Source organism: Artemia sp. Qi Xiang Cuo, chromosome 10 (assembly GCF_049724085.1).
Source record: "Artemia sp. Qi Xiang Cuo chromosome 10, ASM4972408v1, whole genome shotgun sequence".
Taxonomy (NCBI): Eukaryota; Metazoa; Arthropoda; class Branchiopoda; order Anostraca; family Artemiidae; genus Artemia; species Artemia sp. Qi Xiang Cuo.
Genome location: NC_142803.1, coordinates 39895547 through 39922115, shown reverse-complemented (window position 1 = coordinate 39922115; position 26569 = coordinate 39895547). Strand labels below are relative to the sequence as shown.

General features: G+C 34.9%; 1 long non-coding RNA gene across 1 annotated transcript; it reads left to right on the top strand.

Annotated features, from left to right (window-relative positions):
• The first annotated feature begins 1161 nt into the window (after window positions 1–1161).
• Window positions 1162–24930, top strand: LOC148947757 (uncharacterized). Its single transcript, XR_016142302.1, has 3 exons — window positions 1162–1268; window positions 17717–17877; window positions 24624–24930. It is a non-coding gene; the product is annotated as an uncharacterized LOC148947757 (long non-coding RNA).
• Window positions 24931–26569: the final 1639 nt, after the last annotated feature.

Sequence of the window (26569 nt, the reverse complement as noted above, 5' to 3'; positions counted from 1 at the left end):
ATGAATCATTTATACCAAACTTCCTTAACAACTCTCTGAAAGTGTAACTAGTGGAGAAAATAGTACCCTTAATTTTATTATTATTAAACAGTTTCAATCAAATAACAGGGAATATTCAAAAAAGAAGCGGGGCTAACAAGTCTCTGAAACTATACCTAGTTGAGAAAAATAGTAAGCTTATGCCCAACATGCTGCCTCAGATCTCTGAACTGTATTCTATAAAATATATATTTCCTTGCTAAAGATATCTCAATAATATAGGATTCACCTATGCCAAACTTCCTTAACAACTCTCTGAAACTATACCAGGGGAGAAAAATGCCAACCGTATGCTCATCATACTGCCTCAAATCTCGGGGCTGTATTCACTTTAAATATATATTTCCTTGGTAAAGATATCTCAATAATACAGGATTCACCTATGGAAAACTTCCTTAACAACTCTCTAAAATTATATCAAGGGGAGAGAATTGGCAACCTTATATACTGCCTCATATCTCTGGGCTGTATTCACTAAAATACACATTTCCTCGCTAAAGATATCTCAACAATATAGGATTCACCTATGCCAAACTTTCTTAACAACTGTCTGAAACTATACCTAGTTGAGAAAAATAGCAAGCTTATGCCCAAACATGCTGTCTCAGACCTCTGAGTTGTATTTGTGGAAATATATATTTCGTCGCTAAAGATCCCAATAATATTGGATTCACCTATACCAAACTTCCTTAACAACTCTCCGAAACTATACCTAGTCGAGGAAAATAGTGCTATTATTTTGAATTATTAAACAGTTTCAATTATTTAAAAGAGAATATTAAATAAGACAGTCATCTCGCTACCCAAAATTTACATAAGGAGAAAAATAAGGCCTTTTTGGTGTAACTTATAAGCTCAAACTCATTAAATCACTAAATCCAGTGACTAAATTTGTCCAACATTCTCTTCGTCTCTCTCAAACTCTCTTAATCTCTCCCGCCCAAATGGTCCCCTAAAATGTCTCACTGTTTCTCCCAAATAATCCACAAAATTGTCTCAATCTGTTTCACCCAAATAATCGCCTAAAATGTCAATTAATTTATGACAGTTTCTTTGTTTCGGCAACTGTGCATTGACACATTTAACATTCCCGCGTTGAATATATTCAGAATAAATATATTCTTTGTGTTATCCATCTGCACAATAGAATCTCATGCCAAATTCGTTGGAAGAAGAAACAATTCGATGTTCACCCAGCGTCATAGACTATTTTTAGATCTACTTCTCTTGTACGAGTATCTGCAATCTGACAATTGATTTTCTTAAAATTTGGGGAAGGGGGATTTTCTTCAGTATTCATTAGGCTTAGAAACGTCTCTGCTTGGCCTAGAAATGGGCGTATGGCTGTGACGTCTCTTCGCCCCGTGGTATTACCTTTCCCTCTGCTAATGAATTTTCTGTCTTCCTAGGTTGTGTTAAAAAATTTGCCAATGTTCTCGTTTATTTATTTTGAACAATTTGGGGCAATATTGAAAATAGCATTCAACCAATAAAAATCTAAAGTCCTCGTAATCTGGTATGGAAACATAAGCTTTAATCAAAGCAAATGATAGAAATTCCTAAACACTGTTGATATGTGTTGAATAATATGTACTTTATATACCTTTTTTATGGAGGAAATTTCAATATTAAAAGTTTAAAATGGCAAACCCCTCACTGACCTCGAATTTCTTCCAAAAACAATCAATTCTAACTTCTCAAAGAGCTATTTTAGCTGAACCTTAATACTTCTTCTAGATAAATACAATTTCACTAAGTTGAGAACTAATCCACCAATTTATATTTTTCCAGCATATAAAGAAGAATTGCAACGTCCATTATATCAAAAGCTTTTTTACTGTAAAAAATATAGTTGACGCCATGTAATTATCGTCCATATTCTCTGATAAGAAATGATGTAAAGCAGCTACTGCTTGCTCTGATGAACTACCACTCAAGAAATCAAACTAATAGGGAGAAAAAAATTATTCTTTACGAGAAATGAAGTAAAAGAACTCTTTACTACCATTTCAAAACATAAGAAACAGATGATACTATTGTAACAGGCCTATAATTGTTTGGAATACCCCCATTTTTTGAACCAAAGTTCAAATAATTTTGGCTTTCCCAAAGTTAAACAAAAATTGAGTAGGTTAAGCTCAAGAATATGGATCTATAAAATCAGACAGTAACCAATTTATTGCTGTTTGTATACGGAGACAATTAGTTTCTGATCAGTGGAAAACTACATTGTAGCTATATTCTAATAAATATTTAGTTAAAATTTAGGTTATATTATGTTTCATTTTGCATGCAGACTGCTTTACTTACAACCCCCCCCCTTCCGCCGAATATGCAAATATACAGCCCAAACTATATATATCATATCTAGCATCTCAGTTTTTTCAACCCCGTACCTGTAGATCCAAATTCTCGAGTGTTTATAAGCTAGCAGATAAGTACCAAAAATTGTAATAAAAGTGTATTTTTTACAATTTTTTTCAAACTTTGAATAATATAAAATCAAGCAATAAAAACAAACTTCGATTACATAAATGAATATAACAAAAATCAAGATTTGAAATTACTTTGGCTCAGGATAAAGAAAGGTAGCCTACAGGCTACTTTTGGCTACTCAAACTCAGCAACACTTCAGTGTTTTTTCCTGAGAATATGTTCAATTTTTTCGTAATTAAAAAAAAGGAAAAAAAAGCAGTTTTTTCAACAGAAAGTAAAATCCAGCATTAACACATCAAACGAACAGAAATTATTCCATATATAAGTAGGTTGCCCCTCATACACGTTTCTTATAGCATTTTAAAATAGTTCCTTATTCTAATTAAATAGACCTTGTGTTTCAGGAGTTGTTTTTACAGAATTAGGACAAAAGTCAAACAAGTGTATAGAGCGAGGTATTAAGAAAGGGTTATCTCCCCGCATATACGGTATGATATCTTTTTGTCTGAAGTTTCAATATTCCTCCCTAGTTTCAGTGGAAAAAAGCTCGTTTTTTTTTTAACTTTTGATCGTTGTCAAATAATGCCGGCAGACCTGCCTCTGTCCTTCGTGGAAAATTCCCCTCCCACCGAAAACCCTAATGCATGGCAAGTTCATCCTTCATAAAATCTCCCTCCCTCACAAAAAATCCGTCCCTGCTGAAAATTCCGCCCAAGGTTTTTCTTGTCGACAATATCGCCAAGGTCATTTTATTTGGCCTACTTTTATCTATAAGAAAATCGTTTTTCATTTAATTTCTAATCTTTTTTAAAATCATGCCTGAAAAACCCCTGGAAGGGAAATTTTCCATTGAAATTTATCTTCTGAATGGAAATTTTCTTGCGGAAAATTCTGCCCTGAAGAATATCTCCAGCTGAAAACTTCCCCATGGAGAATTACTCCCGTGGGAGAAACTCCCCTTCTACGAAAAAAATCTCCCTGACAATTTTAACCTCTCTGAAAATTTCCCTCACAGACAATTTCCCTGGAACATTTCAAGATATAACATTGAATCGGCAAAAAGAAAATAAGATAAATTTCGTATGGAAGTTCTGGAAAATTCTCCGGTGTAATATTTCCCCTTGTAGGCTTATATCTTGGAACGTCCCTGTCCATAGAAAATTTTCACCGTGGAGAATCCTCCTGCAGATAATTCCCCTTCCTAAGAAATGTCTGTTAATTTCCAATTAACAAATAGTATATGTAGACAATAGGCAAAATTCATAGCCATCCCCCCAGGTATTTTAAGGGATTCATGAGAGTTTCCTCGGATTATCTCTACGTGAAAAATTGAATCGGCCAATAGAGTATGACAAATCCCCCTGTCCATGGAAAATCCTACCTGTGGAAAATCCACCAACGGAAAATTCCCCCTCTCCAAAAAATGCATCTTTATTAACAAAAAATAAAAAATACTATACGTAAACAATTGGCAAAATTCTTAACTTAGAGCCCTTTCCGCAGGTTGTGGGGGGGAGGGGTCTGGTTATCTCTGAAGACACAGTTATTTGATCTTCAAGCTATTGTCAACAAAATGGATATTTCAAAATTTGGATCTGATGACCTCAGGTAAAAAAAATGTGGAAGGGTAGCTAGTTTCCCGCGAATATTTTGGATCACTTTAAAAGGGCACTAGAGCTTATATTTTCGTTCGAACGAGCCGGTTCATAATATTCTTGGTCCATTGTTTTGATACGATCACCTAGGCGAAAAAGAATAAATAAAAACGCATCTGTGATGTTTTTTCTGAAAAAATAAATTCTACATTTTGCAGAGGGCGGGGGGGGATGAAATCTTAACAAGTAGGGCTCCATGATATGCTGAAACTGTAAGTGCACTTTTCATTAAGATTCCTTGACGTTTTGGGATTTTCTCCCTTTTTTCAAAAATCACAAGTTTCTCAGGCTTGTATCTTTTGATGAAAACACTAAACTAAATAAATCTTATACATATTTGAAATCAGCATAACAAGCTAACTCTCTGTTACATGAGCAAGGCCTATAAGCCTAAAAGTCATTTTATACAGCCGAACCCCTTCGGAAGTCCTCAGTAACATTTGACAGACCCCAATCATGAAACTTAATTTGAGTTTGAGAACAGGCTATACCAACTTAAGGATGCAGGTATGCGTGCTGTTTTCCAATATCTATGAGTCAATGGATTAGATACATCATAGCTCTTATTTTCGCCTATTTTCGAAACAATTTTTTATGTTGGATCTTTTCTGCAGGATGTTTACCGGTAGATAGAAGAAAAAGCCGTAAATAGTCAAACATTTTCAAATACCGTTTTCGATATCGATATTTGCCCCAATATATCAATATTGATATTGAATATCACCCGGCACTGTGTATTACCCTTTGTTTGCACAAGCTGTAATATATGGAAAAGTACAAGCTGTGAAAAAATTCATTATTCTGCAAAATTGATGCGTTTTCTGCAAAACACAATATTTTCTAACTTTGGGTTACACCAAGAGTGATTATTTATATAATCCTCTATTGCTCACATCTTCATGTGACCTTTGTCATAGTTTTTTGTGTCTCGCTAAATATTTATTCCCAATTCAAATTTTTGAGTTGTTTGTAGAACCCTTTAGAGAGCAAGTGGTATTTCACTGCCGACGTTATCATCTCCCACTTATACTACACCTCTCATGTCACTCCACAATGCCGAACTAGAGTCCAGCTCGACAGGGTCCTTTTTCCCTGCAGACATTACCAGGCCCGTTCCCCTGGCAGCCGGTTTGCTAGACAGTAGATAGGGACAGTGGGAATCTCATAAATCCATTCGGGTTCGTCAAAAGGTTACGCCGATTCATTTGAAAATTACGAAGATGGCAATGCAATTCGACAAAGCAAACAGTAACCTCCAAATGAATCACCTTTGTCGGCTACTCTTTCCTTGGGAAAACGCAGGACTCCACAGTGAATACTTACAAATCTCAATGGTCCCAGTTACTTTTGATTACCACTTGCATAATCTACTGCATCTTAATAGTTTTGTCCTGAGTTATCCACCAGAGTTTGCTGGTGTTGATGATTGTGATGGCGTTGTTCATCAAACGTAATATTAGGGAAGTTTTTTCACTCATCAATGGGCTAAGATCTTACATATTTTGTTAGAAAACCATTAAAAGTGAAATCTTTGAACTAAGATCTTACATCTTTGGTCGTTTTTGTGCAAACGTCTTTCATCATTCTGCTCTGATCAGCGGTATGAGAACAATGATGAGTAGATCATCAAAGTTCTCTCATGATTGTTCTATGTGGCAAAGCAGTGGCAGTCTTCACACTTTTTGCTAACATCAGTGATCTGTAAAATCTTAGAACAAAGATTAGTTAAAAACGATAATCTTTGCAGAAAGATGTAAGATCTTAGATGCAAAGGGCTGGACACACGTAGCTGATTTTGGGAACTGATTTCCAAAGCAGGGCCAATTTTAAAGGAAATCGGTGTCGATTAGAGCTTGAAAAATTTTCTAGTTTTCGGCGCCGATTTACAAAATCAGCGCTGATTTTCATCATGATCATCGCAAAAAATAGAGATCACCACAAAATCTCACTATCAGCCAAGAGCCTAGCCGACTATTACTGCACACAGAGCACAGAAATCGATATCTATCATCTTATATTTGAACTCCTTGAGTCGAAAGATCTACTGAAAGATATTTGAGAATATTTAATAAATAAGAGACAACCAAGCCAGTAGCTCTGTAGCCCACAGAGTGAAGCAAGAGGAAAAGGGCTAAATAGTATCAACTGAAAAGCCCGCCTGCTGTGAAATAGAAGAAGAAAAAGAAGAAGAGATGAAAATAAATAGTCAGCCAGAGGTATCTGTGGTGAAAGACCCCTTGACTGAGCTTAGAATTAAACTGAGAACTAAGCTGAGGTCAATCAAGTAACTATCAATAAACTTCAGTTGACTATTTGTGTCCATGATTTTTTGTTTTGAAAATTTTACGTAATAAATGTTTCTTTCAACAACATTTTTCTTACCGCAATTGTTTGTCCACTGATGCTGAAATCAGTTCCCGAAATCAGCTACGTGTGCCTAGCCCTTTAGTGCTAAAAAACGGGCCTATTTTTGCTACTTCATTTTTGATTCACACGGATGGGAAAATGATTAGGGAAAACTATCAAGGACCGACGGGAATGTGTTCATACGCATGGGAAAGTGTTCGAACGCATCAACCGTCATGAAGGGAAGCAAAAATTTTAAATCAATAGAGCATGAATGATCCAGACTCGGAATGAATAGCAGAGAAGAAAAGATTAACTGTAGGATATAAAATCTTTTGCTTCAAGTTTTCAATGTTTCTGTGAGGCAGGTGACTAGAATGAAATTTCATAAGTTTTGAAGGATAAATTTTGAAAATCGATTTTGTGCTCTAGAAGAAATGAATATTCAACCTGGCCCCCAAAGGGGTCATGGTGAAGGTGGAAGTGGTACATGTCAAGGTCCATCATTTTTGCAAGAGACCCCACAGTTTTATGGAGCTAATAATAATGTAAGACAGAACCAAATTATAGTTCCATGGTCCCACGATGTGGGAGTAAGCTGGCAACCAGGTTCATATAACCCAAATGCATTTTATGGTCAACAACAAATTGTCCAGCAGGTGCAAAGAGCACCAGTTCAGTTTGTGGGAAGTGGTTTATCCACCAAATTATAATGTGCCAGGGATACAGCCCATTCCTTTAGCTAATAGGTACTCTGTGTTAAGTGAGGAAGGAAGTTACCCACCATTACCATCTGAGAGTGATGAAGATATGAGACCTGTCAACCCTTGTGTAGTAGAAGGGTTGATTCAAGAAGACCTGCAAATGCCAAAACTGGGACTGAACCCCAGCCTGGGACGTAAAAGGAGAGACATTTCTCCAAATAGTGAAATTGCCCCACAACAAGCTAAGAGGCAAAATGCACACCAAAACCAATCAGTACCATCTCAGAAAGTGTCCATTAAAAATCAAACCATTGATATACCACAGACCGAATTATTATCTTCAATGATTGATGTTACAGTAAGTGATGAAAATAAACAACTGCCTGATGACTACCAAATAGTGAAATCTCTGAAAGAAGTACTGAAATCTAGAAAATTTGAATTTGAAGTAAACAGAGAAAGAGACAAAATGACAGTATACCTCATGGATGAAGAATCATCAAAAATTGTCCAACAAATGAACATTGTTGCTGGAGTGAATGTTACTGGAAGTGTTAAGCAGAGATTAAGCCGAGGGATCATAAAAGGAGTCCAACTAAGCATGACCGATGAAGAGATTCTAGAGTGTATGGAGTCACCTATTAAAATAAAAGAAGTTCACCAGCAAAAATGGTACAACAAAGACACGAAAAAGCTATCTGACAGTTAGACAATAATGGTGGTATTTGAAAGTAATTGTCCTCCCCGATGTGTGTGGTTTTGTGGAAGAAAAAGAGAAGTCGAGGTGCCAAACAAGAGATTATTGCAGTGCCATAAGTGTCAAAAATATGGCCATAAACAGGATATTTGTAGAGATCAAGCTCATACATGCCTAAGATGCTCAGGAAATCATTCATCTGATATGTGCCATCTCAAAAACACTGATAGTACCTCAAGGCCCAAATCATATGTATGTGCCAATTGCCAAGGCAATCATTTTTATACATCATTTGCTTATCCTGTTAGAATACAGAAAAGAGAACTCCTACATGCGTCAGATAAACATCACATTTGCTTTAAGAGAGCCCATGTAAAATATAGCAGCTATGCAGTTGTGGCAAACAAAAACTTACTGTTTTTATTTCTTATTTCAATCAACGTCATAATAAGATCAAAATAAATATGAATCAAGAAATTGAACAGAAGGCAGCAGAATCCCAAATAATTGGATTACTTCTAAGACCAGAAATGCTTAAATTGAGTGAACTATCATTAATAGAACGTATAAGTAAATTTTGTACCCTTGTGCATGAATTGCAGCTTGGACAGCTAAACAAAGATGAAATTAGAAGTGTTTTTTTAACTAATGAGACAGCAGCACAACAATATGGACCTTAAAATATTATCATGGAACTCACAATCAGTGAGGAATGACAAGAAAGATCTTGTTGTTGAATTGTATTAATGTCTTATGTCTCCAAGAAACCTGGCTAAAACCCTATATAAATATGAATTTCCAGGGATACAATATTTTGAGGAAAGACAGAATTGAAACAGGAAAAGGCGGGGTGTTGATAGGTATTAGCAAAAAGTACCACTACACCGAAGTGCATATTGAATTAGGTGACAATTATGAAGAGTATGTTGAAATAGTTGGATGCAAGCTCCATTTGGGAAATGGTAAAATCCTCAATGTTATAAATGTTTACAACTCGAATGGGAATAATAAAGACATTGGTGGAATTATAAATGAACTACTTGATAAAATACCAAATGCAGAACAGGTGGTTTTAATAGGGGATTTTAATGCCCATAGTAAAGTCTGGTGTAATTGTGATTTTATTAATGCTTCAGGTTAAAGCCTTGAAGATATGTTACTGGATAATAATACATGCTCAATTACACCAAAAGGGCTTCCAACCCGAAAAAATCCTATCACAGGAGTTTCCACCACTATAGACTTGACTTTCACTAGCCCAGATCTAGTGGCATCAGCAACGATGTCAACCTTAGTAAATACATCTTTATTTAGTGACCATGCCCCAATTTTATTAAATGTTTGTGATGGTCGGTTTGAGATTTCTGATAAATTTGAGACAAACAAGATTACTAAGTTTCAAACCAAGAAGGCAGATTGGAGAAAGTTTAAAGAACTTCTTGAACAAAAAGACATTTTGGCTGTAGTAGAAAGGGAGCAACATGTTGATGACAAAGTGAAGGTTTTCCAGGACAGCATAATTGAAGCAGCAACAAAATCTGTTTCACTGAAGGCCAAATATAAGGGACAAAGAAATTCATGTATATGGTGGAACAAAGATTGTGATGCAGCTAAAAAGAAATATCTAAGAAGAAAAAATGAGTATGAACAAGCAACAACAATATACAACTATATTGAGGTGAAAAGAGCGTATGCAGCATTTAAGAGAACGATTTCACAAGCCAAGAAAAAGAGCTGGGAAGAGTTTATTGATAATTTGGATTTCCGGAAACCAGTAAGTAAGGTCTATGTTTTCATCAAACAAATGCAAAACAAGCCCCCACCCAGAAAATCCCACCCCCCTGGAATGTCCAAAAATCAGTTACTAGTGACAGATCAAGATAAGGCAAATGCAAGTGCTAATTATCTAAATAAGACCATAGGAAATACTGATACAAATGCTACAGAAGTGGCCAGAATGACAGCTAAAGTTAAAAGAATGGCAAATCAGGATTTGCAGAGCCCTTATAATCAGCCATTTACTAATGTTGAAACTGACAGTGTAATAAGAAATCTCCCTATTACCTCACCAGGGGAAGATATGATTTATCCACAGTTTGTTCAAGCTTTGCCAAAGCAGTGGATTATGGCGTTGCTTTCCATCATCAATTTGGCTTGGAATGATGGATATTTTCCTAGTGCATGGAAAAGGGGCCAAGCAATTATGATCCCAAAACCAGTATAGGACAATTCAAAACTGGAAGACCAGCGTTTCATAACTTTGCTCCCATTTTTAGGGAAATTATATGAACGACTTGTTAAGAAAAGACTTAACTATGAAGTAGAAAAAAGGGGCGGTCTTAAAGATATACAATACGGCTTCAGGAAAAACATAAGTACCACAGATAATTTGCTTTGCTTTAAACAGGATTCCTTATATGCTCTCCAGAATGGACTTTTAATGATTGCAGTTTTCCTTGACGTAAAGGGCGCATTTGATAACAGTGTACACGAACAAATATTGTCAAGAATAATTAAGGCTGAACTTAGAGGTAGAAGGTCGCTGCTATGTAAAAACTATCTTGAAGACCGAGTAGTTACAGTGAGAGTAGGAAATACAATCTCAGCAGCCCTAGTAAGAGGAAGAAGGGGAGTTCCTCAAGGGTCAGCCTTAGGACCTGATTTTTACAATATGGGAGAGTATAATATCCCTATTAGAGAAGAAGATTCAAACGCGGGAATTTTTGCTGATGATAAAACTTTGTGGGTTATGGCAAGGACATTGGAAGAGGGAATCAAAGCTATTTCAGAAGTATTAGTGCAATTTGAAAACTGGACAACTGATATTGATCTCAAATTTTCAACACATAAAACAAAAGCCATGTTAATAACTCGGAAGAAAATGAAAATCACCCCAATAATTAGATTTTATGGCCAGCAGATTGAGTTTGTGAGTGAAACAAAGTTCCTGGGTGTGAATATAGAGAAAAATTTGAATTGGAAACCACATATTGAAATCACCATGGCTGCTTGCGTTAAAAGGCTGAATCTTATGAAGATGCTTACAACTGTTAGCTGGGGGCAAAAACCCAGTTTTATGATGGAGTTTTATATAAAATATATTAGGTCTAAGATAGAATATGCTTCCGTGATTTATTCCTCAGGCAGTGACACAGCCCTAGCAAAGTTGAATTCCGTACAGAATGCAGCTATACGCATTGCCTTTGCAGCTAGAAAGACTACCCCTATTGTTTTTTATGTCAGATTCAGGACTTGAAAGCTTTTTAACCAGGATAAATGTAAATGTCTTGAAGTATGGAAAAAAATTGTTGAAAACAGATAGTACAAACCTAATTACATAAAGAATATTTAAACCAGGAAAATTATTAAATCAAATAAGTTTAAAAAGAAACACCAAGAAAATATCTTTGAAATGTCTTGCCATATCAGTGAACAGTTCGGAGTGACACTAAAAATGACAGATATGTTAAAAGTTCCAGAAATTGCTTTACCTGATCCTCGGGAGACAATTAAGCTACAGTGCAATCTTAAGTTTAAAACGAATGGATACCATGATTCCAGGATAAACTTTAAATTAATGATGGCAGAGAAATACAGGGGATTCCTTGATATATATACAGACGGATCTAAGAAAAGTAACCTAATTTCTGCAGTAGGGGCTGCCTTTGTCATTCCATTGATACAAGTGTCAAAGTCATTTAAACTGCATCCAGAGGCAACAATCTTCCAGGCTGAAGTAATAGCCATAAAGGAAGCAATTGTATTTGCTAAAGAAAATCTTAGCAACCAAAGAAACATTGTATTGTTGTCAGATTCAAAAAGTGCATTGGAGGCACTCGCCAATTTTGATCATAATGGGAAAATTTCAAGAGAAGTTGTATTGTGCTACACGGAAATAGTATCATTAATGTTAACAGCAGACATATGTCTTCAATGGATCCCAGCCCATGTTCAGATTTTGGGGAATGAGAGTGCTGACACAGCTGCTAAAATGGCATGCGAAACAGTAAATGTATTTACTAGTGGTTCAACTCCTAGATCTGCAATGCAATTAGATCAATTGATACAATCAGTAAGAACGTATGATTTTGAGGATAGCAGAAATCAATCAAGAAATTGGTTTGTTACCCGAAAAGTAGCAAGAAAGTTTGAGAGGCATGTGTACCAAGGATTAAGTAGGAAAGAGGGAAGATTAGCATTTCGTCTTAGATCAGGCCATGCAGATACAAAATTATACAGGCCAAAGTTTTATGGAGAGTCAAGTAACTGTGAGTTTTGTGACAAAGAAGAAAGTCTGGTACATCTTCTTATAGATTGTGATAAGTACACTCTCCAAAGACAGCATATCAAGGCCTTTTTTCATGAAAGAAGAAAACAGTTGAGTGGAAATTTGATTTTGGGAGGATTTGCAAATGATAGTGACAATATACAAATCCTAAAGCTGGTTGTACAGTTTATAACTGCCATTGGGAGAGATAAGACGATGTGATGGGAAGAATAATTATGATTAATTAATGTGACAGAGCAGATTATTGATGATTGACTAACTAATGTGGGATCCAGATTTATTGAAAGAAGACCCAAGTGACCGAGCAGTCAAGAGGGGTCTTTAATTCGTTCATCATCATCATCACCAGACTCGGAATCCTTAGCCTTGGTAGCATTTTCAGTAGCTTTAGCTAGCTCCAGTTTGCTAGAATCAGAGGAGTTAGTTAATCCAGAAAAAAAAAAATAAAAGGAGATGGCATGTCCGCCCATCATGGCCCAAAATGATATGTTTACATATTGGTTAGGCCTACTTAACTGAATTGACAGACTGAACTGAAAAAAAAACTCAAATCCAATTTCATCAGGCAGAAACTTTTGATGACTGATAAGTCTGTGCTTCCAACAGGAATATAACCATTTGCTTATAGCCTAGCATGTTGAGTGAACCTACCTGGTTCATTGAGAAAAAGCGATATTTCCTGCCATGTCTGCTGCTTTTTCTTAATGTTTTTATACTCTTTGTGACTGGTGTCAAATACATACAAGTAACCTTCAACCATAGCTATAAGATTATGAGTCTTTGGATGGTATATTCTTGACATTATTCTAACTTTTAAATATTTTGCCTTGAAATTCCCATGAAACCCATCGGTTTCCAAGGGAAAAAGTTGAAAAAAATCCAACTGAAAGACATGACGCGAAAACAATCAATCCTGTTAGGAATTCCTTTGAGGATTGATGGGAATCCTATCCATGTGAACTAACTATTAGTCTTTGGTCTTCTAATAGCACAGTTCTTTGTTCTTCACTTTCAGTTTTAACACTTTCTGATATTTGCTTTTGCGTGACTGCTGACCAATTGCATACCAAAGAGCATGCTTGATCCTCATTGATAACTATAACTGCAAAAAGCACAACTAGATGTTCTGGGAGAATCATCATGATTTGCAGTCACATATATTCTTATGCTGTGACATTAGTTTTGCACTAACGTAAAAAAAAGAAACACAAGTGTAGCTTCATTGTAATAGCCTATGGTTGGTTTAGGCTACTAATCTTACACATTTCAGCTTTTCCATTACCTGCATTAACTATAGGTACACCTTGATAGCCAATAACCAATTTTAGACTCTTTCTATATGACAAATAAACAGTTTTGAGAGAATTTGCCCTAGACTTGAGCAAATATTAACTTGCAGTTTAAAAGAAATCAAGTAAGTAAAAACCTATCAATAACAATGTCTTAAAACAAAATTTTACATATCTTCATTGAAAGTGAATGAACTTTAAGTTTGAACAAGTCTTATAAAGCAGCAGTATGAGAGCTTTGGCTCTATGTTGGAAGTTTTCAAACCCTACTGCCAAAACTTTCCATTCCCACATATCTCAAACAAAACTTTTCAAAAATATCAGCCCTCCCCTTCTCTCACATATTAAGATATAAAACCTATTTTTGAATTTAACCTGAACTTCATAATAAGTAGTCTATTGAGTTACTGTTTCAATTTAAATTAGGAAGTAATGTACTTTTTTCATAGTATTGTAATATTTTTTATTGAATGTATTTTTTCAATAGTTTGGCTGTATTTTAATAAGATATATCACTAAGCAAAACAAAGCATCACAAACGAAAACAGCTCTTTTTTTCATTTTATGTTTTTTTTTTAGTTTTGGTTATGTTGAGTCAAGCTTTTCATTACTTAAAGTTCATTACCATCAACTGTTTGATTGATCTTCTAAAACGGGTATAAGAAAGCAGAGTACAAAATAAAAACAAAAAGCAGGAGAAATAAATCTGAAAATAATTTAAAACAACCAAGTACTAGAATTCAATTCTTTAATTTAGGCTATAATAGATAAATGTTCAGGAAGAAGGGGGATACATTTAAAAATAAAAGTTGGTATGAAAAATAGTATTCTCAAGGAAAAAAAATATCTAATTTTCACATTAAAAATGAAGCAAAATTTTTAACTCTGAGGTATTCCGGCAAAAATATCAATCCTTTTATTATTTGTACATTCAAATGTAATGTATTTAAAATTAATATATTAAGTCCAAAAATCAGAGTAAAAGAAAATCTGACTCAAACTAAGCTTAAATAAAACATTTTTCTTTCCAAGATAAAAGAGGTAGAGACTTGTCTTCCTGCAGTTTCTGAAGCCTTAGGAACGGAGGTATGGAAGAAGTAAGGGTAGAAGCTTGAAAATACTTTCCATGGAAATATTTTAAGCTCTGAATTCAGTTTAAGGACCTTAAATTACCTGTCTTAGACAAACAACTTTGTAAAAGCTGAGAATTAGGGTCATTGAGAAGAAATCATACTAAGAGATTAATTCTTACTTCATAACATGCAAAATTATTGTAGTTGAAAACAATTCTAATTTCATAACATGCATATTAATTGTAGTTACAAATTTAGACAGCAGCTAAACAATGCTTTACCGTCCCTTCCCTAAAATTCCAATATATAGCCCAAATTATATATTTCCTGTGAGCCTTTCTGTTTCTTGATTTTGTCAGAGTTAGTTCAGTATACAGGTACATGGGTTGAATCAACAGTGATGCTAATAACTTAAAGTAAATATGAAAAATTTTAAAGCGATATTTTATTTTAAAGCAGTAAGTTTTTAAGCAATATTTTAGTGCTTCTCTATAGCCAAAAATAAGAGAAAAGGGTATCAGCTTAAAGAGTCCATTTAGTTTCCAAGTAAAACAACAATTATATTTTGAAAGAACATAAAAAAGGGATTGAGTGGTATGTTCACCTAATTCATAGCTCAGTTATAAAAAAAAAATCTAATTTTACCATAAAACCCCCCTCTTCTTTTCTAAATAGGTATCACCCTTTGATTTTACAATAGTAATGTAAAGTACACTTCTTTCATTTGGAAATGATTTTTTATTATTTTTTATATTTTCAGAAATTTGAAAATTAAAAAGAAATTGCAAAAGAAGAAAAAATTAAAACTCACAATGCAGCTCTCTAAATAACCCTCTTAGCATCAGTCTTCAGAGTTAAAATGAACATACTTTCAAATAAAATTCCAATATAAAAAAATGTGGTTTTCAAATAAAACTAAAAGTCTCAAGAGAATGTAAAATAAAATGGAATAATCTTATGAACATTATGCTTTTACTGACATAGGAAGAAAGGTCTATATTTCCATGCTCTTTTTCTGGTTTTTGATGGTTAGACAATAATGGGGACAAAAATTTTGGAAAGTAATGAAAAATTATGTCAAGTAAAGTAAAAGTGATAGTCACTAGGGGTGGATAGTAGCTAGTAATAAATCATTAGGGGTGGCTACCAAGGGCAAAAAATTGTTTCCAGACAGCAAATTTTTTTGTGGGTGGGAAATACGAGATTTTAATAGGAAATCCCTGGAAATCTGTGGATTGCATAACTTGACAAAATCTGCTGACAAATTTCACTAGGCTATGAAAACTGCCAATTAGAATTTCTATCATACTACACAGCTTTTGTCAAGTGTGGTCCCAAGTTTGAGAAAATATAGTCTTATATAGTCTTATAAAATTAGAAAAAATTAGAACTTGATTTCTAATGCAAAAGGTATTTGGTTCAGATATGCAGTTTCAACACCTTTTGAGTACTTAGTTCGATGGCGGATCTAGAGCAAAATCTTGAGGGGAAGGGTAATAAACTAGGACGCCAATAATTGACCAAACCATTTTGTTTTCGAAACTCAATTTTAAACATTAATAACAACGGCGTTTAGTTTATTTTTTGTCGGTTTCCAAAGGTGGTTAGATGGGGCAACATTAAATAGGTTGGATGGCCAATTTTTGTTACTTTTTGTTTCAAATCCATCCATTTACAGTGTTTATTCTGTCTTATCTGCAACCCCTTAGTTTTTTGGGGTTTATGGGGACTAAAAGGTACCTAGGTTGGGTTAGTTTAGGCTATGTATTTAGGTTGTCTACTTATGCACTATCTATAACACACGCGAAAAGTGAAGTTTGGTTAATTGTAATGAAATAAAACAAAATAGGTTGAAAATATAATAGTTTAGAAACAAGTTTCGGCTATATATTTGCACATTAGGGTGGTGGTGGGGAGGAGGGGGGGGGGGTGGGGTTGGGTAAAGCGTAGCATATATTAAATTCGTAACTTAACCTAACCTAGGTACCTGTTTGCCTCCTAAACCACCCCCCCCCCCACCCGAAACCCCCCAAAAAAGTTTAAACATTGTAAACTCAATGACAGACCACGATTTCCAATCCATTTCTCTATTGAAAGAAAGCCCTTTGACTAGTTTCTTAAGAATATTCCCTATATATTATGACGCTTGTGTTACATATAGTACAACAATACCCGTATTTAATATATGCTATGCTTTAACCCCCCCCCAGGGGGATTTAAAGGATTTATCTCCTTCCAAGATATATAGAAAATCTATTCAATTGGAATATTTTTGTTTCTATTTTACATTAGTATATCCTATTAAAGTGTGATTAAAGAATTTTAGTAAAAAAGTGAAATTGATTTCATAATAACATTAGCATAGATGCTGAAACAATATTTAGATAAACAAGTCATTGAAGACAAATTTAGACCTTGTCATTAATGGGTCCCAGGAAGATTGTTCTCCTAAGTTAAACTAAACAATTTTCCTTAGTTAAACTAAACAACCCTATTAAATTTTTCAGAATTATTTTTGATGAACATTATTATATTTTAGTAGATATTATAAAATACATTTATTTTTCTGGAAATATTTCTTAAATTGCTTGAGTTTCACGTTAGATTCGAATTTTAATTTGCTTAAAAGTTAGTTGCTGAATTTTGAAAAAATTAATTCTGATCAATACAATGGTTTCACATATCTTTTTGGATCTAGTTTTAGATGTATTTTCGTATTTTTGAAGCCCTAAAAGTAAGAACAGCTGGATATACCCTCTTGGAAATACATTATGGCCCATATATAATAGGCGTACACTTTCTAGTGTTTTAAGCATTAAAACAATGAATAAAGCTTTCATTTCAGGAGTTAAACCACATCTTCCAACCTAATAGTTTGCAGCTCGGAAAATTTACTAATAAAATGGAGCTAACAGCCACAACAGCTAACAGAATAAGCTAGCAGCTGTATTTTGCTTTTTACCGTGAAAGTTTATCTTAACTTTAAATCAACAACTGCACTTTGAATATAGTTACATCAAAAAGAGAGTTTTTGAACTTTAGCACCCTTTCCTTAAAAAAATCAGGTTTCTAATGCCTTTGACTCCTGAAGGAGTTAAGCTTTTTTTTCAGCTTTATTAAAATAAAAAAGGCTTTGCAGTGGTTAAAAGTCATTATCAGTCATCAATCATTATATCTATTGTATTTCAGGCCTCTGTTGACGAAAATCTGTTTCGTATCCAAGTGTTGATGATAGTATTATGCTTCTCATAATTTGCATTAATTCCATTCTGAGACCTTTATGGACTTGCCACAAATTCTGAAAATGTCTGATCTCGTCACGGTTACTCAGGATTCTTTCATTAAAAACGGTAAGATACACAGTTTATTTTCTGTCACAGACTACAAGAAAAGCTACTTTGCTCTTTACAATAATTGTCATTTTTTTGCCTCCCTGCTCAGTAAGTGGTCTTAAGAAAAAAAGTTAACTCTATATGTTCTTGGATCTAATGATTAAGAGCTGAGGGGTGATAAACGTGCCATCGATGTTAAATCCAGAGCTATTGCGGCTGAGTTTGTTTCTTTGCTGTTAATGGAATAAAGCTACTGCATTACTTTGAGGTTATTTTCATGTTGATCTCTACCCTCTAAAGATAGGTTTTTAGTTAAGTAATATTTGAAGGATCTTCATTAATTACTAGTATAATTTTTTCTTTGTGGGTATTTTCACCAGCGCCATCTTTTTTCTCAGGTAAACTGGACCCCCATCTATATTGCCAATTTCATATTTCTGTATTTTTGTTTCCATATCATTAAGGTGCATCTGATTTTTTTTTACTGAGAACAACCAAAAGAGGGGATGGAGGCAAGTACCGTATTATACCAGCCGTTACTCAGTTACCCGTAAATTGCAGGGAATAGATGAGGGGGTCCTTACACTTCACTTTTTCTTGGTTGATTTTAGTGTTCTCTGACGACTATTTGCTCCGCCTCTGGCCACTTTGATTATAATATTGCTGTGTGATTTTGCATCTCAATTGGACTGCCCAGTGATTTTGCTTAATGCGCCAGAAGCCATTTCATTCCGAAAGGGAAATGAGTAGTTTGAAGCCAGACTTGGTTTTGAGCCCTGTTTTGAACTTTTTCTTCCAAGCAAACAAAGCGGGTAACAAGTATGATGAAATGGTGGTGAAGGCAGTACAGTTTATCAAAGCTGATATGCTGACTAAGGCAAAAGATGAATTGCGGCACTTGGCCCTTATGTCTAATCGTTCTACAGATCGTGTTAAGCCCCAGGACATATTTGCTAATTTGATAATAGGCATTCGGACTTGTGACGAGAAGAATGTAGTCCTCCCCAAGTTTTTAATCTGTGAGCCTGACGAGGTACTCATACTCTTAGGGTAGGTTACAGCCACACTCACCCTCAGGTCAATGAGCTTCATTCTACAGTGGACGATCGTACTGACCACCCGAGCTTGTTCAGATCAGCACAAAATATGGCTAGTGCGACTGCGGGTCGCACTAAGGAGTATCTTAAGGGCCTCGTTGGTGATTGTTGTAACCATATAGTGAACCTGAGGCCTCAGCAAAGAGTGGTGCGTGATACTTGATGACCAAGATGCACTTTAGTCTTTTATTGAAGTCCTCAACAGTGCTATAGACACTGATGCTTGACTGAATACCCCCTCTTATTTTGTTATTATAAGACATGTTCCCAAGAGAATTTGACAAACTTGCTTTTCCAAGCTTGTCTTTGAAAGTAAGGACGATTTACAACTAGCAATGGAAAACCTTATAACTTTGGGCTATGAGTGCTTCCGAATAGACATTTTTCGGTATTGCCAATGAGGTGTTTTCAGTGCCAAGAGTAGGCTAAAGGTAACGATGATTTGACAGTTTTTGTAAAAAAAAAAAAAACAGTTTCTTTACTCCAGAAGTCTTAATTTAAAGACTTTTGGTTGGAAAAGGGTTTCAGTATGTAGAAAGACATCTAGGAATCTAGTTGCTTGATAAGAAGTTGGAAGTTTTATCTGAAAAGGGTTCAAAACTCCGAATTTTTAAAATTAGAGCATTTTCACCCACAAATTCAACACAACAAAAAGTTACATGTTTTCAACGCAAGTCGGAACCCAATTTGACACGTGTCGAAATACTTGGGGAATACCTCTTGGTGGAACCTTGTGTATTCAACACGTGTCGAAATACTTGGAGAATACCTGTGGGTGGAACCAGAATATTTGACTTGTGTATTCTTTTCTTTTTGTTTTTCTTCAACTTCATTTAGTGTGTAAAAGTACAAAACAGTTGAAAAAGTAGAAGTAATAAAACTAACAAAAATGTTTCAAGTATATAGTATTTAGTGTAACAAAATTGGTTAATCATAAGGAGTGTATTTAGTATAACAAAATTGATTAATCATAAGAAGTGTGATATTGTGACCTAGATCTCATAAGTCTATCCTTTTCTAAGTATTGTATATATGCCACAGAAATTGCATCTACGAACGCTATCATGAATGGCCCACTTCCTGTTAGTTTTAATGGCCCAGCAAAGACTTGTTTATTGTTGACAGCATAATTGTCATCAACATTTGGCCATTTCGAAGTGTGATCTGTGATTCTAATCCACTTAAAAATTTTTAGTTTGGACTGTCCTTTGTAAGGAAAGTTCAGAATCACACCAACAAAATATGGAACCTCACTTTTTTGTCACTAAAGAAAACGGCATAGTATTTGTCAAGCTGCGGTTCATTTTCCGACACAAATTTGAGAATTTTTTTTTTAGTTTCATTGATAAGCGCTAAGGAAATTGGAAAATATCTTCCATGTGAACAGGGCCTGTTGCTGTTTGTCGAAAATTTCGACAAGGTTGCTACAAGATATTGGCAAAAGAAATAAAACAGTTTATAGAAGTCATTATCTATGTTTGAATTTGACTAAAGGAACATTTTTAGTGCGCCTGGTATTCTACTACATTAAACAAGAATTTTTGGCACTTGGAACGTAGTTTGGACAATGTAATATTTGTGGCCATTTAAATTTAATTTTATGAAGAAAAAGCTAATGTGACTAGAATTCAGATAAAATCAGATTTATCTTGATACATTGGTGCCAGTCCCAATTTTTTTTGCAATAAATAACCAAGCAACAGAAGTTTGAACATTACTTACCTGAAAAATTGTCGGGAGCTCCATTTTTGTCGAAAACAGAAAACTTACTGAATTAAATGTTCTTTTATTATCTGGGTGTACCGGATTTTGTGTCAATGTTACGTATCATTGAAATACAAAAACGTCTTTAAAAGATGGCGCTCTTAGTCACGACTAAGCTGAGTTATTCCGTTTTGAAGGAAAACTTTGACAGGGGTTCTAAAATTGTACTATCGAATCATCGGTACTTTTACCCTACGGTCACGCTGCTAACTACTGTAAATACGCTAATTGCTGTTCCCATTGAAGTGGTAATCATGCAAACAATGAAGATAGACCCTGCAATGCTGCACTGAAGTGTGCTCTCTGCAAATAGACAGACCATCCGTGCTACAGTCTTTAGTGCCTCGTAGGCAGAAAGTTCATGACGAAGTCATGACCAACTCGGAGCTAAAAGTGTCTTTGTAGAATGTGAATGGTGGTGTAATAAGAAAACTACCACTGATTGAAAGCTTGATGTCTTGCAACGATGTTATGTGTCTAGAATAATATTTCCTATTAGAAGATTTGCTTTCCCTGTTAAAAGTGAATAACAAAAATCTCCTTTACGCAGTGCCTACTAAGCATTCGGGCAGAGGAAGACCTTCCGCCGGACAGGCGGTTCTAATCAGTTCTTACCTTTCGGTATCAGTAATTGTTGAAAACGAATGTTTCCTTGGTATGAAAGCTGCAAATCTGATAGTCTGTTGCTGCTACTTACCAGCTGATTACAAGAACTTGGCTTCTGATGAAAAGTTCTCCCATCTAATAATGAAGCTTGCTAAATCTTTGCATTCTAGTGTGCCTATGCGTCTCATCGTGGTATCCTTGCTGGGGATGGGAACTGCGACCTCTCAGTGCCAGCTCAGTCAAGATCTCAATTACTTCTGTCTGCTCTTTCTAATCTGTATGTTGTCCCAAATGACCATTCGTATACGTATATCCATAACTCCAGAGTGACAAGTTTGCTTGTCTTCATGCTCTGCTCGAACGGTGTGACTGTGAATGGCTCAAGCCATGTTGACTTTAGCGTATTGGTATCGGATCATTTAGCAATCTCCAATTGTTTTGTTACTGATAGTTTTCTCTTTAAAAAAGACCAAAAGAAACGGAAGTGGGAATTCAAATGTGACTGAAAGAAATTAAATTTTGTTGTATATATAGCAGAGCTTGATGCCACACTTGACCAAATCAGATCCCTCTCCAGCTGCTGCAACAATCTTAGGAACCCACCAAGTCGAAAAAAAATTCGAATCAACATTTACTATAGTGAATTCACCCATGCAATGCGTTGTTTTATGCGTTTTGTCGTTCCGGTACGTAAAGTTTATCCGGGTTCAGAAATACTTTGTCAATAAATCTGCTTTTACAGCAAAGTTTCAAATATTCAAAGGTTTTGGCACCGAATGTGGAATGTTTGTGACCGGCCGAAATCTGGTATCGTTAATGACATACGGTTATATACCAAATGTTGATTTGCTTAGTTTTTTTGCCAATCACAAAGCTGAGATTATTGACTGCTGGAGCGAGCGTCTTGCAAATACCTTAAATTAAACCCGGAGATTCATCGGGGGAAAAATTCAAAAGGTGTTGCTTCAGAACCTCCGTCAGAGAGTGACTGGATCAGCTATTTCACCCGCAAATTTCCCCCCCTGATCCAGTGTTAGAAACCTGCTATGAATACCTATTAGTGGATAGTCTAGTTGATACTAAATAAAATATTGGTTTCGTTGTTATGGCCTCTGATATTTACAGTGCTATCATTCGCCTTTGAAAAAAGATACTGCAGTATCTACATTTGTTCTACCAAATTATTTTTATTTCTAGTACCCAATTCTTTTTGTGTTGGTCGTTGAATCCTGTTCTACAAAAAAAAGAAGATAGCTGGCAATGTTGTTCCAATAGGCCCATAATAGTTTCTTCTGTTGTAGGATAATTGCTGGTGTTACTAGTGACGTAAATAAGGCTTGTCCAACTCTTGACAACCAATTTCGATATAAGGAAGGCTATAGTCAGGAATACATGCATGGTATACTTGCCAACGGCCTGATGAACACAGAGAATAGTAATGTTTCTCTTCCTTGCGCCTCACGATGTCTCTGTTGCTTTCGATTCTGGTGTGCATTCTCATTTGTTGTATAGTGCGCAGCCGTGAAGTCTCAATCGTTCAGTTCTGCAGGTATTTAAAAATCTGTATACGAGATTATGTGTTGTTGTGAAAGTGTCTACTCGTCATGGTTAAGTAATGTGTTAAGCCGCAATTCGAGTTAGGAAAGGAATCCGTTAGGGTGGGTTAACTTCGCCACCATTGTATTATAATAGTGTGGTTGCACCCCAGAAGAAGGTTAGAATTAATTTTTTTTTTTTATGGTTTGGACCTATCCATGCTCAATTACGCCGAAGACATCCTGAATTTAAGTAGAACCGCACTGTCTGTTCAGGGGTATTTTTCTGTGCTCAGTAGGGAATATGCAAAAAATTGGTCTCACTGGTCTCAATTTAATAATTTGAAGAGTGAAATCCTTGCTATTGGCAATTATGTAAGTTATCTTGGATGCGTACAGTTAGGAAATCAGATTCTTCAGTTATCTGCTTGTATTAAGTATCTCGGTATTCTGATAGGGGAAATTGTAAAAACGACAAATGCTCTCCTTATCTCTCATTTAAGAGAGAAGCTTATAAAAGCGTTAGGTATGCTAGTTAGCTGTAAAGCTTGCTACAGCAGGCGTAATCTTGCCCGTGTTTGTAACGCTTCTGCGATGTCTCACGTCTTTGCAGTGACTCCATTTTGGAATGTGTTTACGGCTACTGATATAAAGACTTTTAGAACTATGTATTTTCTTTTCGCAAAATTTCTCTTGTGTATACCCCTATGGACTAGAAACAAAAGAATAGTGTCAGCCTACGGTTTAACTGAGCAACTAACAGTGGCTGAGCAGCGTCGCGGTCGCTATTTTTCTAAGCTTGATAGGAAAAACAGCCTACATCCTGCTATGTGTTAGTAAAAATATTTGAATCTATTCTTGGTTGTAAAGTCTCTTATGGGATTGTGTTCTAATTTCTTTTTTTCTTTTTCTTTTTTGTTTTACTTTTCATCTACTCCTTAATGAACCCCCCCCCCTTTTTGGGCTATAAGGATATTGGTTGATTGACTGATTGAAAATCGGCTTCTTTAACATAAAACACATTTAAATTCGAATTATTAGCTTTTATTTTTAAGCTTGGTGACACAAGTAATCCTCCGGTAGAGACATTTTCTGTCTTTCCTTAAAATGTTTTTCTTTTGGTTACATTTTTTTTTTCATTCAATATTCTTTTTTTAATTCAGTACGTTATCCTAAATTTCCATTTTTCAAACGATCAGTTCTATATTATGAATTTTGCTTTATGAATTTCAGGTTTTTATAAGTTCTATGCTAGTGAATTTCGTTAAATGTTTCAGGTTTTCTTTTGCTTTATAAAAAGCAGATTTTAAAAACTATTTGAAAAAACATGCGTATACATTCGATTTTTTGTAAATATATAAAGGTTACATATTTACACGTAATTAAAAAGGAAAAGCAGTTCGATTTGCTTAGTAAACTTTACTGTTAAATTGTTCTATATCTGTTCGGGCGTGCACCCACGGAGGAGAGGGGGTGTTGTGCTAAAAGGGTTTTAGCAACCTCCCCCCCCCTGAAAAAATTATATTGCTTTTAAAATATTATTTATTGTGCTAAGTTTTATCATTCATTCCTTAGTCCCAACTCAAAACTTGCGTTCAAAGAGCTAAAATAAACTTTCAGAAATGCCTTAAAATACCGTTTTTTTCTAAGAAATTTTTTTAATTTTTCCGTTAGTGGACCCAAGGACCACCAGTCTGCCCTCTCACCATATAGTTATTGTATGAGAGCGCCACTGCGTGTGTTTAATTATTATTTATTTTAGAAGTTGAAGATGTTTTACGAGACGACACTGAAAAGCCCTTTCACTTTCCAAACCATCTTTCGTCCCCGAAACCTGAAGATGTTCCCTTGCCTAATTTACCTGGCATTTCAGGACCTTGTAAACTTGAATACAACACCCAGGAATTGGAACCCAAATGTTCTAACAATGAAGGTATATCTGAAACATTGTCTTTTTGTTGATTGAAATGTATTGGGTAATATTTTATTCGATAAATATAAGACTAAGGGACTGAATCTTAAAATGAAACTCTTTTTTATCTTACTCCAAGGTGCAGGTGTTTGCCTAACTGTTTCTGTATTCTTTCCTGAACATTTTAAATTTTCACATTAAAGTAGTTTGGCTGGTTCTATTTTATTTTAGAAGTCTTGGTCATCAGCCTTAAAACTTCATCTCTATATAGATTTTATAATGCATATTTATAGTGTACATTTGTAGTAATGATATTGTGGGTACAAGCGCTGCCCTCACAACTGCACACCCTAAGGGCATCAATTCTGCAACACTCCTATTCTCCTTGCACCTGCTGCCAGCCTTGATACATCAGGGTCAAATAAAACGGGTTTACATTATCAGAAGACGGGATTTTAAATTTAGTTTATAATGAGAATAGAATTTTAATGATTCAAAAAGTGACGAAGTGTGCTACCCTTTTTTTCTTATGAGGCGTGCTAGAATAAATATTATATTTGATATTGAAAATATCAAATATGTTCTTATGACTGTTTTATTTCTGCTGCTTAAAATATGATAAGGAAATTTGCGATAGTGTCACTAAAAATGTATTGTTTCTGCAAATAGATGGAAAAAAAAGCATGTTTTACAAAATGTTTTGCGGCTTAAAATATGACGAGGAAAATATGTGATGGTGTTGTTCAATATTTCGTATTTTGAATAACTTCCTTTATTTACTTCCTTATAATTTATTTACTTCCATTTCATTTCAAGAAACAATACATTTTGAATAATACCATCGCATATTTCCCTATCTTATTTTAAGCAGCAAAAGAAAAAAAAATTGTAGAAATATATTTTATATTTTTGAATAATGCATTTGCTTATTTTCTGTCTTATTTCAAGAAATAGTAGATTTTAAGCAATACCATCGAATATTTTTTGGATCTAATTTCAAGCAACAAAATATTTTGAAGAAAACATTTGATATTTTGAATAATACATTCGCTTATTTCAATCTTGTTTCAAGGAACGATACATTTTGAGCAACACCATCACACATTTCCTCATTATGTCTGAAACATCAAATCATTTTGATGACCATATTTGATATTTTGAACAATGCATTTCCTTTTTTAATTTCTTTGTTTTCTTTTATGAAGTATTATTTTTTTTTTTTTTTATGTCATCCACAATCCTACGTTGATAGAATCGACCACACATGGTAATGTTGATTCAAGCGGTCATACCAGCACACTCTTATTATTACTTAAATTTTGTTCCAACTCATCTTATCACAATTAATAGAAACTACAAAAAAATAAATAAATAAAATCAAGATAAGAAATCCCTTTTTCCAAATACCTTACAATACCCTAAATATTCTCACAACAAAACACACGCTCTCCTCTCACCCAAAAACTAAAAAAAAACTAACTCTCAAAAACACCCAAAAAACTTATCTTTAGACGCGCAAGGCTTTCAGCCACACATCCATGCTGGCAACCCTGCGCACTAAGTACACAAATGACACGTCACCAATGACTCATTTTCTATTTCAATATCACACACAAAAATGCATTCATACAAATTTAAAACACAAATCACTCTACTCACGACAATTTTCTCTCTCCTTTAAACCCATACAAAACCAATTTATCGAACTTTTTCCGACCAAAAATTACAAAAATTGTTGAATTGGTTTTTGAAAATTCCACCATTAACAAGCGTTGCAAGTTATACTGAGCTTTCTG